Here is an 18,102-nt window from a genome sequence, read left to right as displayed (position 1 = left end):
TGCTGTTGTTGCTGGTGTTGCAGAAATTCCTATTGTCGATTGTTTGTTATTTCAGTTGCCGTTTAGCCTCCAAAGTTAAAAACTGCAATTTAGTTTAATACATTGTTAAATTTGTGGACTTAAAACATTTAATTTCTATTGTGTTAACGGAAAAAATGGAATCCCATTTCGAAATTTATGACATTTACTGCTGTTTTTGTATCTGTCAAATCAATTCAAAAGATACAACCGCAACTTCAAGTGCTAAATGCACAAATTGTTTGAACGCACGCAAATTGATTTTGAATTTAGATTCAGTTTAAGAACATCTCCCGGTCAATGTACCTAAGCAAGCCAGTCGTTTGTGCAGGTGAATCCCAGGCAGGTGTATATGTCGAAAGCTAAAGCTTTAGTTTATATGCATGGCAATAATTTAATCAGGAGTTTACTTGAAGCAAGCTCATGCTGAGCGTTCAGCAATCCCCCACTTTTTAAATTGGGATTAAATCAAGTTTACAAAACGAACTGTAATTCAGATAGTCGCAGTTTGTTTTGGGCTTAAAGACAAACTTGTTTTGCACTTAAATCAATACCATCCTGTCTTGAATCAATACCATTTTTGACTCAAGGCTAAGCCATATTTTGCTCAGATCAAGCTAATTACGCTCAAAATAGGCTTAAATTAAGAATTCCGGGATAAAAGAGAACATACTTGTTTTTATCATTTTAAGCTTAGCTTCAGTAAAGCCGACCTTAGGCAAATTCCGACAACGCTAGACAACAATTTAAGTCCGTAATTCTGTATTTTTTTCAGATTACTATATTAAGAACAACAATAGTAATAATGTAATATAATAATATAATAATGTTCATGCATTGCCTACAAAAGTGAAAGGGACTTTAGTAGACCATAAAGCAACGTCTATTTTAAACATCTATTAAAACAAATCTAGAACATTTTGCATTAGTATACCCTAGTAGAGGGTATTACAATTTAGTCAAGCATTGTGTAACATGCATAGAAGCAAACATATCCGAATCCATAAAGAAAATATATTCTAGATCAGCATCAACAGACGAGTTGATAGTCCGTCTATCTGTCCGTCTAATTCTATACGAACTAGTCTCAGTTTCAAATCTATCTTGAGCTTGGCATTAATTAGTTTCACTATGTTTCATATATCTGCAAAATCGTATCAACATCATATAGCTCATCATATAGCTGCCATAAGAAAGATCGAACGAAAAGTGAGTTCTTGTATGGCATTATATTCTCTTTTCCAATATGTTTTCATCAAACTCAGCATTTGCGAGCTTTAGTATTCGTACAAATCTTCTACTAGGGTATTAACTCTTCGGCGTTTCGAAGATAACTTTCTCCTAACTTTCTCGTTTTTTATTTCAATCTGGAATAATGCTATGCTATATTAGTAATTTATTGCGCTGTAAGCGTTTACAGAATTTTTTAAAAGCAAGTTCTACAGCTCGAATTAAAGTTGATCAAGACTTGGTTGATTTTCTTTTTATATTTATTATCTTAAGCCTTTTTGTAGGCACTTTCTTGAATTTCACATCACAATTGGCTAAAATATTAATCAAAAATTATTTACAATTTGACTTGAAATATATTTTAAAAAAACATAGAAATTATTTAAGCATACTTTTTGGTACTTAAAAGAAAACATATTTTTTTTTTTTTTTTTAGATCGATGAGAATATTTTTTGTAGATTCAGAGTTCGCCAATTCTGTAGCTATGCACGTCGCTACCGATACCGGAAAATTGACAACGTGCCATAAAAAAACAATTAAGTTGAAAAATAAAACTAAGGCAATTAATGAATGGCATGACATTTTAAAGGAAGCAAAATTGCAATGACAAGTCAATATGTTGTAAAGAGCCTAAGTAATTCGCCACCGCGACAAGTTAATTGCAATAGAGAATAAAGATTATAAAACAAAAAAAATTACACAAACACACGTAATTTATGCAATTGAGCAATCAACCACTTAATTCAAATAAAAGAATATTAATGGGTGTGAAAGGTAAATGAGTACTTTGTTGTTGTTGTTGCAGTTGTTGCTGTTGTTGCATTTAGTCTGTGCCCAAGGTACAAGTATCGATGCGGAATTCACTTGAAGAAATTGCATAATGTGAGCATTTCATATAATTATTTGTACGTTTTGTTTTTTACTTAGTGGCCGGCCGCTCATTAAAATGCCAATGAATAGACAAAGACTGCACGTTGTGCCCCGCCAGCGGAAGCTGTGACCTCAGCCAATTTAAGTTGTGGGTGGCATTTCGAATGTCATTTCCAAAGCAAAGCCGTGCGGTCATTAATCGCCCTTGTCTGAGCTCAAAGCGAGCGACTTTGCGGCCACATCTGTGACGTAGTATAATCTAGATAGTTCAAAGATGGTTCAATTTAGAGGTCTTTGGACAACAAAGAAATGCAATGCTGTGAGACTACACTTGAGCTTGAGCGAAAACTTGGTGAGAATCATCTAAATCGATAATTACATAAATGATTTAAGCTATATTTTATTGCTGAAAGAATGCCTATTTAATTGTTTGAAATACATTGTTTAGCATTTATAATAATCATATCACACAGCTGCTCTTTAATATATTTAAAAAAATTTAAATTTAAATAAATAAATATATATATAAATTAATTCTGAGCTGACAGCTGGAATATATGTACATACTTTTACAGTACTTTCGTTTTTTTAAAAACTTTCCAGATTTGTATTATTTTTTAATTTTGTTATACCCTGAACCCATTCAATGGGTATATAAAAAGGGTATAATGGTTTTGTGCATATGTATGTAACAGGGTCGATCTACCCAAGTCCGTCTGTCTGTCCGATTATCCGTCTGTCCATTTGTCCGTTCGTCTGTCCATATGTATGAACGGGTCGATCTCAGAAGCTATACGAGCTAGAGGCTTGAAATTTTGAACGTAGTACTCATTCATTTTCAAATTGTATTTGGTCAAAATATTATTAACAATTATTTAGAGCAAAAAACGTAGCGCAGTACCAGTTTGTTTTCGATAATCGATAACTTGGCCCGTTTATAAGCAATCAATAAACATCGATTTCGAAATTCTATTTTTGAGAAAATTTCTTAGGTTTTAATGGATAGAGTCACCAAATTTTACTTGTAGCTTCTAGAAGAGAATATTCAGATCTTTCATTTCATTTTTCTTTCATTTTTAAGATATCGAGAGGATGGGTAACTTATTGTTTTTTGTTTTTAAATGTATAAGGCAAATGCTAAGGCAAAGGAGCGCGTAGAGCGAGCTGCCATTGGTGTTCGTATAAAAAGGTTTAGGGTATCACTTAGTCGGGCACTCCTGACTAGATCACTCTTATTTTTTATTATGAGATGAAAACTAATATGTACACTTTTAAAGAATTATCCTTAAGTATAAACGGATAGGTTCTTCTTTCTAAACACTTTTGGATAATAAATCTATAAATATCTGTTAATATTAAATATATCGTATATAATGAACAGCATATTTTTATTATTAATATCTGATTAGAATTTGCCACCTTTGATTACAATACCAAATACTAGTCATACCCAACTGTTTATCCCTCTATCAATATGCCAATTCGATTCACAGTCGACTGCGCTAATGATTATGGCAAACGTGGATGCGAACCGGGCAGTAAATGTTTTGGCTTTATTCGCATTTATTCGCATTTATTGGAGCTGCGTCGAGCTCGACATAAAAATCATTTTAAGGTCATTGGAAATTGGTAAAAACAATAATATATAATTTCGTTGTGCATATGTATGAAAAAAGGCAATTGCCATAAAGTTAAAGTATTCCGCATCAGCAAAAACAGCATAGTCAATATGTTGATCTATTTGGGACTATAAAAGCTGAAGAGCACGATTTTGAAACATTAAACGCTGTTTTCGTCTATCAGAAGTAGTCGCTGTTTAAGTTTAGCTGCAATCTTCGATAACTTATCGATAAAAGCAGCAGTTTTTAAAAGTATCCAAATGAAAACTTTAGGTAACTTTCCTCGTCCGTCTTTCTGTTGCACGCAGTATGTCGATATGTCTGAGCCTGCTGGATCGGACTACTATATCATATAGCTGCCATAGGAACGATCGGTCGAAATTTAAGTACTTGTATGGAAAAACTTTTTTGTTTATCAATATATATTACGATAACTTGGCATTTATAAGTTTTACTATGCATGAAAAATTCTATCAACACCGGACCACTTTATAATGTAGCTGCTATAGGAAAGATCGGTGGGTTAGTAGGATCCTCTAAGGCAAAATATTCTGTTTTCAAAGATATTTCAACGAACTTAACATTTTCGAGCTGCACTATTCTCACATGTCTGCCAAAGGGAAATGTCTGCAAGGGTATTACATCTTCGGCGTGCCTTCTTTCCCGTTTGTTATTATAGAAACATATTCACTGAACAATTGGCTTAAATTTATAAGAATTCATTGACTTCTAAACCGGACAACATTTCGCACATGTTTCAACGGCCTTCCACAGCGGCTGCCACAGAGTCCCCTGACCGTGATCGCCGCTGTCGTCGCCGTCGCCGTCGTCGTCGTCGTCGCCTAATGCCAATTCAAAGGCAATGTACTCGTGCGCGGTGGCTGTGGCCACTTGAAGTTTGTTTTGAATGTCATGAACAATGACTGGCAATGGGGCAATGTGTTGCTGCCGCTGGAGATGGCGGTGGGGCTATTAGGGGGGCGGAGGTGCAGCCGGCAGCGACGTAAGCGCCGCTTGCTCAATCGCCTCAATCGTTGACAAAAATGTGCCGCTAGTCTGTGGGTTGTGTTTTTTTGTCTTTTTGATTATTACCGTTGCCGTTGGCATTGCCTCAGTCTTGGTCGCAGTCTCAGCAGTTGTCGCAATTTGTTGCTGTTGTTGTTGCTGTTGCTGCGCCTGTTGACTGGGTCAGTGGCAAGTTTTGTGTACCTCCATTGAAGGCGTGTGGGTGCGTGCGTGTGCGTGTGCGTGTGTGTGTGTGTGCAACAACCTCCAAAATGCGCAAGCAAGTCAATAAATGTGCTGCTGCGAATTATGAAATATTGACGAGAGGCGGCATTGATGGGCACGGCCAGCAGCAATAGCCCCACCTGCACCGCCGGAGCGTGATTCGTCACAGTTCGTTTTGCCTCGCACGCACCCGGTTGACAGTTCAAATTGTCAAGGCAAACATTTATGGGCTGTGGCATCGTAAATCGCGGCAGGTAACACATGTACAACAACAACAGCAGCAGCAGCAGCAGCATCAGCTCGGCTTGGCTTGGCTTACCTAATAAGCCCAGAAGAATTACAACTCAAAGTGGAGCAAATAAAAATTGGCAAACAAAGAGGCGGGCCAAATGGTTGCGGGTTGCGGCGGTTGCGGCGGTTGCGAGTGCCCGCCGATGATATCTTTCTTGGTATTTTTGTAATTTTATACACTACCTACGGCATTTCAACTCTGTCGTGCAATATGTAACGCATTTACAGATATACTCTTAAGTATTAAGCTGATAAGAACTGAGCATGGCAGTTTTTTAGTCTTAACACATTGTTAATAGTAAAAAAAGTGTATATTTGTTCTGTTCCCGTATTTCCAGATATCTTGTAACAGCTTTTCACTAGAGAGCAGCATTAGACACAAGTTTATCAAACTCATATAAAATAGATCCCAAGTTGATGACTCCATTCAAAAATTCGGCACATAGTCTTAGTGTTCATTCAGAAATTTGGAGTCAAATTTACAAAATTACTGCAAACACAACATGTAAATAAAACTCTATCAACATCTGTCCATTGTGTTGTGTATGAAAAATTCGATTTTGTTATTTATGATATCTTAAAGAAACATCTACAGCTAAGATTCCCAGTCTACTCCACGCATATAAACTAAATATCTTATCAACATTATCTACCCACATTAACAACTATAAGCTTTATCTATTATCTATTAACTATCAACAATTAACAATTAACAATTAGCTATTAACTATTAACTATTAACTATTAACTATTAACTATTAGCTATTAGCTATTAACTATTAACTATTGGCTATTAACTATTAACTATTAACTATTAACTATTAACTATTAACTATTAACTATTAACTATTAACTATTAACTATTAACTATTAACTATTAACTATTAACTATTAACTATTAACTATTAACTATTAACTATTAACTATTAACTATTAACTATTAGCTATTAACTATTAACTATTAACTATTAACTATTAACTATTAACTATTAACTATTAACTATTAACTTTCAACTATCAACTATTAACAATTCACAACTATACAATAGCATTAATAGCGAACATTCCTCGAAAGTAAGTGTATTGCATATTCGTCATTTCGAATATAACTATTCTTTCCTGTTTGTGTTTTCTTTTTATCATCTCTTTGCACATTCGCTGTGTCACCACGCGCGACGTCATCGTCATTGTTGGCGCCCAAGCAAACAATCAATGAGCCATGCAACTAGCGTACAACAACGCGCCACCCGACACTCGACACCCGCCACCCGCAACCCGCCACCCGTTGCATGCCGCAGGCCACACGCCGCACGCTGGCAGACGCCTGTTGCTTCCGGCTGTGTGCACCGCCGAGCGCACCCACCGAGGCTCCACGGCCGCTGGGCAAATTAATCGAGAGAACTGGGTGTCGCACTGGGATAGGGATGGGGATGGGAATGGGGATGGGGAAGGGATGTGGAACAGCACGCAATGTTAACATGCAGCGCAGTTGTTGTTCTTGTCGTTGTTGCATTTCCCATATTAATTAGAGCACGAAAATAAAAAGTTGCAATTCTCTAGACAGGAATGCCCGACTAGGAGTTACCCAATACCCAGCTTTGAATTTCCATAACACAAATTCCAACTTTCTTTTATACGTACTTTACATAAATACACTAATATAGACCCTTTCGAAATATTCTGAAATATTCTATAAATACCAAGAGATAAGAGTTGCTTAAAATGTTTTTTATTTCCTCATAGAGAGGATTTTAATTTTGTCTTAAAATGGGCTGCGCAAGAAAAGACTCCATAAGGTATATATATTCTTGATCTGTATCAAAAGTCGAGTCGATATAGCCATATCGAGCCATATCTAATTTTAAAAACTACCGTCATGAAGCTTTGCACAGCTCCGTCTTTTTGTTGCAGACAGAATATTTATATGTCGGAATCGGCCGAACCGGACCACTATATCATATAGCTGACATAGGAACAATCCGCCAATAATTAAGCTCTTGTATTGAAAACATTCTTGGTGATATAAAACAAATCTTATCAATATCGGGCAACTATACCATATAGCTCCATAGGAAGAATCGTTCTGGACATAACTGCAAGTCCGGCGGATTCGAAAAAGAATTTGGACCAGTATATCAATATATCAATATATAACTGAAAGTTAATATTACTTGGAAAAAAGGAAAGAAAAAAACCGAATTGAACCCTTATGCTAAATGGACTCACTCTTTTTCCCATTTTACAAGAGTACAGGGTATGTGCTGAAAACGCGAGCAGAAATAGTTTCAAGTTTGTTGATCTAATCGCGGCGAGCGTTGGATTAGCCACAGAAAAGGGGGGAGGGGTGTTCTAAACGGACTATTGGGTTATGCGACCCATTGTTATTTTGCAATGTGCCTTATCTGGCATAATCGCTCGTTTAGAAAGCTTAATTGAGCGCAAAATCGATGCAAAAGCACATATATATATATGCAAAATATATATATATAAATGCGGCGTGTTCAAGTGGCAAATGCAACGCCAGGCAGCCTTGTGACGCATAAAACGGTTAATCGTGACCAACTGAGTCACACGACTCGGCCTGAAGATAGGCCGAATTCCTCCCCAATCGATAATCGGTTATGAGATCGACAATTTCTTATCGTTGCCAATTTGAATCAGCCATTTGGCTGAGTCAGGCAGCAAAAGATAGCCAAAAAAAATTAAAAAAAAAGAGCTATTTGCCTTGAGGCGAGCGCCGCTAACTAATTGGCCATAATCAAACAGTTATCAATGCCAATTGGGCAGCTCCGGCTTATGATATTTTTATGCTACTATTTTTGAGCTTTTTTTCGGCATTTAATTGGATTTGGCGAGTGATCACAAAAAGCTACAAAAAAAGCAATGAAATGATAACAAAAGAAATGATAACAAACAGTAAAAAAATAAAGTAAGTGACTAATAAGCCGCTACTTGGAACGACAACAAACCGTCACACAGAGCAATTGGGCCAGTCTAAAGATTAGGCCAGTTAGGGAAGATTATATAGAAGTGTGTAATAAATATAACTGTTTGACGGCCTGCTGATTGAAGCGTACTATAAACCGTTTGAGCTAGAAAACGCACGTGGTGCTCCTTAAACTGTTTTCCTTGTCTTTTGATTAGTTTCAGAGTCGTTTTCACAGAACTTTGTGAAAAATGTAGAATTAACAATTTGACGGAAAATTACAAACGTGATTTGTTGATTTTGTTGAGTGCAACATTTAAATTAAGCGATAAACACTTTGCCCGGACAATGCCGGTTAATACTTGCTAGTATATGTTTACATATGTACATATATCTTTTGGCTTTGCGGGCGCCCTAATCACAGTTAGGTTTGCAGGCCAGGCACGTTTGCGTACTTGATGCGATTATACAATGCGAATTTCATATATACATGCACACACACACACACAAATACAGACACAAACACAGTTACAAGCTGGTTACAAAGTTCGTTAGTTTGACCACGCACCTGACTTTTGTGTCGTTCGTTATAGTTTCTTAATATAAATATATATGTATATATCTTCTTTTTTTTTGGAAAGTTGTCCGCTTTTCTTTGCTATTAATTTTTGGCGTTGGCTTGGTTTCTTTTAATTATGTATTTATGTTATGTTTACATGTATGTATGTATTTTGCTGTGCTTATGAGGATTAGATAATCACAGCAACATTGGCCGCACACACACACAAACACACACACCGTGACAACAAACACTTGACAGTTTTGGTAACGTTTACCGTTTTGTTCGCGCGATGCTTCGCCTTGCGCGCTATTCAGCCAACTGACGGCTCACTGGATGCGCCTGTGAACCTTATCAGGCGGCAACGACGACGACGACGACGGCGACGGCAGCTACAGCGACGACTGACGTGCCGAATCGATCAGTGAGTGCGCGCACGAGCAGAGCGATTACACAGCTTAACGGTGAATCATGCCCTAACGAGCCATCGGGAGAGTAAACAAGGGAGAGAACGCGCGCAAAATAGAATCTTACCCTTCGTCAAGAAAAAAAAAATGAACAGTTTCAATCGCAGCTTTTATTGCTGTTTGGTTTTTTTTTTTGTGTTTAATTTATGTTTGTTTATCAAAAGCTTTAACGATGCCGCTGTTGCTAGAGCGGACAAAGCCGACGGCGCAGAGCAACCGCTTGTTGAACCGTTGGCCAGCGTGCCAAAAATACAACTGAGCTATTGCCACAGTGGCCAATGCTGCTGCTGCTGGGGCTTTGCGCTGGCCAGTCCCTGTTTATGCTGAGTCGTGCTTGCATTGCAAAAGCGAAGGCGACTCAAAAGAGAAGAAAACTTTGCTCAACTCACACAGGCATGCAGATGCATACACATGCATAAATACATGCATGTACAGATGCGCATGTGTGTGTGTGTGTGTGTTTGTGTGTATGTGAATTAAGGCATTTTGTGGCAAGTCGCCATCTTCTGCGGCAATGTTGACTGTTGATGTAACTGGCGTGGCTGCCGGCCATTTGTCTAGGCATTCGTCTTGGCCAGCATATCGCTTGAGGCTATTAGAGCTGCTAACAAAATCACTTTCGCTTTCCGGCTTATGATTGTCCACGTACTCGTGTATGTACATTTGTTTATGAACGCTTTTGATGGCGGGCCACAGCCGTTGGTTAACTGTGCCACATGCATCACAACAGGTGTGCAAAAAAACAAACGAAAAGAAAAAAACCATAACAGCAGCAGCAGCAGCAACAACAAGTACCGCTAAAAGCCAGCCAACTCTAAAATATGCCACACCAACGCTGCTGAGAGCGTCAGAATGCACAGAAAGCACAGTTTTCATTTGTGTGCGTGTCGTGTTGTGTTGTATTGCTGAGAGAGCTGAGCGCGGCTTGAACTCGTTTGAATTCAAGAAACCGTTACATGCATACGATAGAGACCCAATTTGCTAGCTGACTTCTGGTCTGTCTAGGCATGTGTCTAGCTGCGCAGACTTGTTCAACTAGAAATGTCATTTCTTTTATGTCGCGTCGGTATTTTCTTTGCAAATGCAAATGCTGAGCTGAATATGTACTTATTAATTTATGCATCAGGCGTTGCCAGTTATTTGTTTATTTAGCGTTTGAAATGTCGACTGATGTCCACTTTGTAGACGATTGGCAACGCTTGCACGTGTGATTGCACAGGGAAATAATTGCGATTTTTAGCCAAACAAAGTTCAAGTTTAACGAGAAATGGCTTTTTAAAAAATACTTAAAATAAAGTTATGAAATCGAATATAGGATAGAGTAAAAATACCAACTTTAAAACCGTTCAACGATTTGATAAGAATTCATACTTCGTATTTCTATACAACCCGCAGTTAATAACATAACTGAACTTCAATCAATTTCTATGGCACACACACACACGCACACAAGTAAGTGATAGTCGAGTGTAGAACACAATAAATACGGGTAGAAAATAAATAATTAATCAATACATTGCTCAAGACAATAAAATGCCTGCATGGGCGTCGCACAAAAAGGCATTCAACTAAACTTAATTGGAACGCATGGCAAGTCGACTCTCAACCAAGTAAGCTAAATAGGCAATATATAGATTTATGTTTTAAAACCCGTAAAAGACCTAATGCCTATATTAAAGTATATGACAAATCGAAAATGCCCTCAAACTGGCTGCAGGCAATAATAATTTGTATATTTGTTTATTTCGACTTTACGCCTACCTGTATATTTTGTGTAATTAAATATGGCACGCGAAGCGGGTCAAAGTCAAAACTACATAAATACATATGTATTATGTGTTGAACTTTTTTTGATTTTTTGTGTGTATCTGCTTGCGAGGGGAGCAGGGCATATGCGAAATTAATTGCACAAATCGCATAGACAACAGACAAAGCAGAAGACGCATTAAAAGCAAATTGGCTTTCTTACAAAACGGAAACTATGACACGTAGCAAATGAATTTCATGGTCAGATTTGGATTAGGGCAAATGCCAAAAAAATATACATATGTCTTTCAATTGCGAAGATGAGCAATGGATGTAAAATGCTGACCCTCAACTCGTTTGACTTTTGATTGTTGCTGTTGTTGTTGCCGTTGTTGGCTTTTTTATTTTTTTCGGCTTTTGTGTGTACGGCTCATTAGCGCTAGATGGCGCTGATTTGAAATGCAAACAAAATGGCGTACTCGCAGGCATTAGTATCGGAAAACAAGTGGATGCTATGTGGACGCAGTTGTGGATGTTGTTTTAATCATGAATGAGTTCGGCATACATATGGAGGTCGATGAAAACTACCTGAATCCAAAAACACACACACACACACTGGCATAAATACAAGCTCTTGTACATGTATGGAATGACAAAGACAATTAATTTTTGATGCGCTCGAAATTAGCGCAAGAAATGAGTTCAACAGCGATTTCGCTAGAGAAGAGCAAAGCACAAAAAAAAAACATAAACGGAAAAAAGGGGGAAAAAAAGCTTAGCCTGACTAGCAATTAAATATAACTATTAAGGTCGGAAAAGTTTTTAAATAAATGCATAGTTCAAATGTCTGACACAGTAGTTTACTTTCTTAACTACATTTGAGAACTTGAGCTTTAGAGTTTGAGCCAACTCAATTTAAGTGCTTTGCTACGCTTTAATAGAAACGACAACTATTGTAATTGTTTAAGGAAAGCGTGCCCATAGCATTGTCATCTGACTTTAGCCCAATAAGCCCTAAATGCGCATTGTCAATACGATTGACAATATACTATAAATTAAATAAACAATATAGTTTTATCGCTAAAATATATAAATGTCAATGTTGTTATCGCTTAACAACATATATCAGCGAAAATTTAAATTAATATCTAGGTTAATTGAATAAATGGAATGAAAAATGAATAATCGACCAAAGTTCGGTGGCATTTATTATCCTTCATTAAAGACTTTATTTAATTTAAACTTTAGGCCAAATTAATTCTGTATAAATGTAATAAATAACAAAACTCTTGATGAAATATGTAAAGTGGATACCCGCTAATAAACTGAAAGACGCTCAAAAACAAAAAGTTTAAGTTCAGAAATAAACGCTAGTAATAAACTTTATTGGCATCAGCTGGCAAGAGCAAAAAACGAAAAAAAAAAAAAGTCGTATTGTTTATTGCAGCGATTCACCCAATAATTTTGTAATTATTTCGCCCAACTCTCGTGCCAGAAAGAGGCCGCAGAGTAAGCGCAAAAAAAAAGCACAGACACAGCTAAACAGGCCAAATGTAGCCCAACGCCCAAAAAGAGCTCAAGTGCGTGACGCTTGGGCGACTTTAGGCCAGTTGAGGCGGCCACAAAAGACGTTACAGCCAAAATGTACTCGAATACTTGGCATTCCAGCGTTTCAAAAGTTAAATAAAGGCCGATCGTTCGATCGATTCGCCCAGCCAGGCCAGCAGCGAGCTTTTATTTATTTCATCGTTGTTGTTGTTGATTTTGTTGTTGTTTTTTCTTCAGCTTCTTCTTCAGCTTCTCTGTTTTTTGTAGGTTGACTGATGTTGTAACGAAAGCGCAAGTAATACGGCCCGAACCTGATACTCAGCTACCAGTTAGAGCCGAAGATGCGAGCAGTCCTTTTATAAAAGCGATCAAAATGCAATTTAACTGAAAAGTTTCACTTGTTTACAATATTGAAATTATGCAGCACTTGCACATGCAGCCAAAGTACAGTGAAAGCTCACTTGAGCGTACGCAAACAATGCGCGTCTTTTTCAGATGAAAGCCCAGTAGAAGCAGAACCTGTTCTATTTGTTCCTTATATTCGATTTTTTAAAGGCATTGCGCGAGCAAATATGTATATATTTATTCGCTTAGACCTTCTTTTCTGGTTCAATTGAGTTTCTCTGTTTCAAAACTAATCTGAGCTGCTTAGCTGAGTTCTTTGGCACTCAGGCTCGACTAAGAATCTCAGCTGAGAGCTCAATCCTTTTAAATATAGCTTTAGAGCTATGTCAACATTAAAGATATGTCCAAGAAATAACATATAAACAGCAAAATATACTTTCTGTTTTATAAATATTAAGTATCAAGACATTATTATTCAAAACTTGTTAAAAAATTAAAAAAAAAAATGTTAAAAACATTTAAATTTTTATTGAAAAGCAAAACAAATTATCGATTATTTTAATTGTTATATTTTTCTTTGGAAAAGTCGTTCAACAGATAGCCTGCGCAAGTGTACTTTTTGAAATGAGCAAAAGATTGGGATGAAATAAAATTGGCCTGCCAAAGCACAAGTTGGCTGTTCGTTAGTAGAGCATTCACTGTACATGCACACATACTACATGTATAATAATGATTAACTGATTCAAAGTCTGCCTCTTGGCCCAATATTGATGTTGTCGCCCCTGCGGCATTCTAAGATAAAGCAAAGAGAAAAAGAAACTTCCAGCTGGAGTATTGCATAATGCCAAAAAACCAGACAAAGTTGTGCCAAAAAATTATAAATAAAGCCAGACTAGGTTATGCTGAAGACACAGTGAATACATAATTAATGACAAGCCAAAACGAAGGCCAACAAATTATTGTGCGAACATTTTTGAATTGAGTCAACGCGATTTAAACTTAAATCAAAGCCTAACCAAACACTGCAAAACGAAATGCAACAGCTTCCAGATGGTTCGCCTATTAACCAGTTTACAGATGGCCAAAACGTTACAGCCAAATTGATCAAAGTTCACTTAAGATTTGCAAAACTTAACATAACAAAAGCATAAAAATGAAATACACATAAAATCTATAAAGGGCAAAACTTTAATTTTACATATTGCGGAAAAGAACCTTTTTACTATTGATCTCCAAAATATTATGCAAATTTGTTGACAGCCAAATGTCCAAGCCATATTAGGTCAAAAGTTGTGCTTGCCGCATATCGGCAACCGGGTGGCAACACCGAAAACTCCCAAGTGCTGTGGCAGCCACATATGTATAACGGCATCTTTTGTATTCACAGTCGAGCAACAGGTGGTCGAGATGTCGGCGCTGTTGTTCTCTTCGCCTTATTCAAATGTTTGTGGTCAAACACAATAACTGTAAAGACGTGCCGCAGCAACCAGCATGGAATCGGATCGATTTCAATATAAATCACTTTTGAATACCCTCGAAAAATATATAGAAAAGGGGCATGACAAATTCATGTTTTCCTGATCAGCATTAGAAGAGAGACCAAAATTTGAGCTATATTGCTCAGTTGAACTCTAAAGGGTCTAGTTTTTTTTAAGTATTTCAAAGAGTTTTTGGTTCATTTTAAATTGCTTGGTTTATATATATATAGTTTTGCTGGCGATCTTGGAAATTCATAAAGAAAACAGATAAACAAATTTTGTAAACACCTGAAATTACATATTCTTGTAGATACTCAGCAAATATGCGATATTTTTTAACATGTAGTTGGCTAGAAAACGACGTTCATTCAATCCGATAAAGGTATGTTAGGAGATTCCAATATTGGTAAAACAATCAAAATCACTAATTGGAGATTGGTACAAATATTTATGTATTTATCTTGGAAATGAATACAATAATACAATACTAAAACTTCAATAATTCAACTGCGATAATTCAACTTATTTATTACGAGCATACAAAATAAATATAGAGGAATTTACTCAGTTTTTGATAGTTAGTTTTTCATCGAAAACCTCAGGTTTTTAACAATAGTCCCTATAGAAAGCTCCGATTCGGTCAACTTGGACATGTTTACTCCCTTCGACAATAAGTTGAAGCAATGTTTTAAAACTGAGAAACTTGTTTTAACTCTTAATATATGTTCATATTTACCTCATGGAGTTGACAATGACACCTTTAATTTGTTACGCATTTCGTAACAACAAAATTCGAATAACCGCTTCAAGGGCAGAAAAAGCTTCAAGCCCAATAACAGGGAATTGTGTCTTCGTGCTGTTTTTACTCAAAGCTCTCTTTACATTTCTTGTGGGTAAACCGGTTGAAAGAATTCCAAGCCAATAGCTAAGGCAATGCCAAAGAGTGCTTATCAAGCATGAGATGCTCAGACCTACATATAAGCGATATATTTACATACATTTACGCGTACGTTGGCATCAAACATCATCAGACCAGGCCACGCCAAGACACACACACACACACACACACACACACATATGCACAGACGCACGCTCGGTCGCATACATACACATTTGAATGGCCGATTCGGCAGCCAGTTGGCTTGGACTTTGGACGCTGCGGTGCTAAAATGAAATTTCTATATGATACGATATTTTGAACGCTCTCCCAATTGGCAGCGAGTGCACCGACTGCTCTCATGCAAAAGTGCGGCACATCTCATCGACAGACAGAAAAAAAAATAGATACATATACATATGTATGTTTATATGTATGTATGTATATGCGCGAACTTGAACCTTAGGACTTTTGATTTGGTATTTGTTGACTTTAAGCAAACGGTTTTAGCGTTAATTTTTTTTAATTTGTTTATTTTACAATTTACAAGTGTTAAACTATTCGGTTAAGATGCGCAAGATTTTAAGAATTCAATTAGCATACTGCACTTTTTTTATATTTATAGTTTTTGTTTTTCACATTCAGTTTGCTAATGAGACATTTTTTCCAGACAATGTTGTAATGCGATGGCACAACGCACTTGCGAAAGATCTGGTTAAAAAAGAAAAAAAAAAACCCAAGCTTTCATTCGCTCCACTCTTTGGCGCATTAACTGGCTGACCTTCTGCATTGCATGAACTCGATTGCGATTGCGATTTCGATTATCGACTGGCAACTGGCGACTGGCGACTGTCGATTGCCAACAATTTCCGCATTGCTGACAGGTGAAACTTTTTTGATCGACAAAAACAAAAATGCAACCGCAGGGCTGCGCAGGCGCGCGCTCGCACTCGTACTTGACAGTTTGACGTTGACTGGGGGAGAGGCGCATGATGCAACAAATGTGAATTGACATAACTGAATGTGTGCCAAGCAATTGACAGCACCATTTTAGCGGTGTCAAAAACCGCATTTGCATATTGTATATTGTTGTTAAGGAAACGTTCATTGGTATTCCCAAGGGCTACTGCCTTTTTAGCTGTGGGCAGTGGATTTATTTCATGCGGGTCTGAACAGCAATTAACAGTTATTAACGCACCTCAATCTCCCCCTCTTAAAGGGCAGGCCGCACACGTTCGACCTGACGTGCTAACGTGCTCTCCCTCTCATTCTAGCGCACTCACACACACACGCACACACACATGTAAAGAGCGAATTATGCGCCCCATGCACGTGCACTCTCTTCCTCTCTTAACTTGGCTGTTGCTTTCCTGTTTGCCACTCTTACGGCGCGTTGCTGGGCGCGGCGGGAAACAGGAGACCGTTTTTTTTTGTATTTTTTTTTTTTTTTTTTAATTAAAACCACGCAGCAACTACTCTGATGACTAATTTTCTCCACTGTACGCATATTCTGTGAGTGCACAACAAGTTGCTAACAGAAAATCGATGCGAACTTACCGCCAATGATTTAAGGCCGGCGAACTTAGCGAGCGTGCAGCGTTGGAATTTTGCTTAAATTTCAAGAATATCACACACACACTCACACAATATCAAACTGATCGTCGCGCGTTAAATAATTTAGAAAACGTTACGCGTTTATTTAACACTGCGGTAATTTTGCCGTTACTTGACTTGATGCTTGATAATGACAACGAATGTTATATTTTTACTATTAATTAAAATACACGTACCCCCACGCACAGGAATCGAATTAAACAAAATTATATCCGAACAAAAATCGCAGCAACAACGGCAACAACCATGCACAAGGAAGTCTAAAATGAAACTAAGCGGACAACAAAAACAATAAACCCAAAAGAAAAACGACAAAAGCCAGAGAATGCATGCGGTCATATATTGACAAGGTAGCGCAAAAGTAATCTGCGTTTTGCACTTTATTAGCTCATAACTTTCTAGATAGCATTTGAAGATAAAAAAATAAAAAATAATTCGTACTTATTTTAACTCGTGTCTTATTTTATTTAATTTTATTTGAGCGCAAACATTGTACATGACGCGCTTTTGACGTCACTCTTGCATGCTTTTTCGTATTAAGAGAGCGCCCTATGTGCCCCTGAACATTTATTTTTATCATGTTGAGTATTTTGATAAAGAGAGCGCATCCGACCATACACTATAGCGTCAACTGTTTTCAGTGATGTGGCAACTCCTACTATAACAATGGAGTGACCGTACTGTGCAATTGAATTAATATGGTAATATCCATTCTGAAAAATACTAAAATTAACTGTACGAAAGATCAGATACACATTGTAACGGCTTTGGAGCTGTGGAATTGAAATTAGAAAATAAAATTTATATTTTTATATTGAAGGAGTTTGTGCTGACAGCTGGTTAGGCTAAGCAACAAAAGCTAGCTTAAAGCATTGATACTTTTGTAGCAAATCATGGACTTCGTTATGCACAAATTCATGCAATTAAATGTGCCTAGTCAGTTACTTTATGTCTTTAAAGTGTTTATTTATGCTGGCATGTGCTTAATCATCGTGACACGTGTACCTGGGCCCCTTTAATTTCAATATGACTCCAATGGGTGCTGTACTCAGGCAGGCATCTTAATTAACGACATATTATCTTAAGCAGAAACTTTCAGAACTGCAAAGCTATTTACCACAAAAGTCCATTTAACAAGAAAAACACATGTCGAATCGATTACAGTTTTTGGGATCGGCAACAAATCCAACAGTACCGTAAACCACTCTGCTTCTTTCAATCTCGATTTTATTTATAAAATAAAAAACCCATTTCTGTTGATCAAAACGATCCAACGAAATAAA

General features: G+C 37.2%; 1 long non-coding RNA gene across 1 annotated transcript; it reads right to left on the bottom strand.

Moving 5' to 3' along the window:
* Window positions 1-38: 38 nt before the first annotated feature.
* LOC135438791 (uncharacterized) lies at window positions 39-17,156 on the bottom strand. Its single transcript, XR_010437932.1, has 2 exons — window positions 16,763-17,156; window positions 39-82 (listed from the first exon to the last, which is right to left on the bottom strand). It is a non-coding gene; the product is annotated as an uncharacterized LOC135438791 (long non-coding RNA).
* Window positions 17,157-18,102: the final 946 nt, after the last annotated feature.

Source organism: Drosophila montana, unplaced genomic scaffold, assembly GCF_035044405.1.
Source record: "Drosophila montana isolate Dmon_TW-CO22-7 unplaced genomic scaffold, ASM3504440v1 contig_3848_1, whole genome shotgun sequence".
Classification (NCBI taxonomy): domain Eukaryota; kingdom Metazoa; phylum Arthropoda; class Insecta; order Diptera; family Drosophilidae; genus Drosophila; species Drosophila montana.
This window is presented reverse-complemented; position numbering and strand designations above follow the sequence as displayed.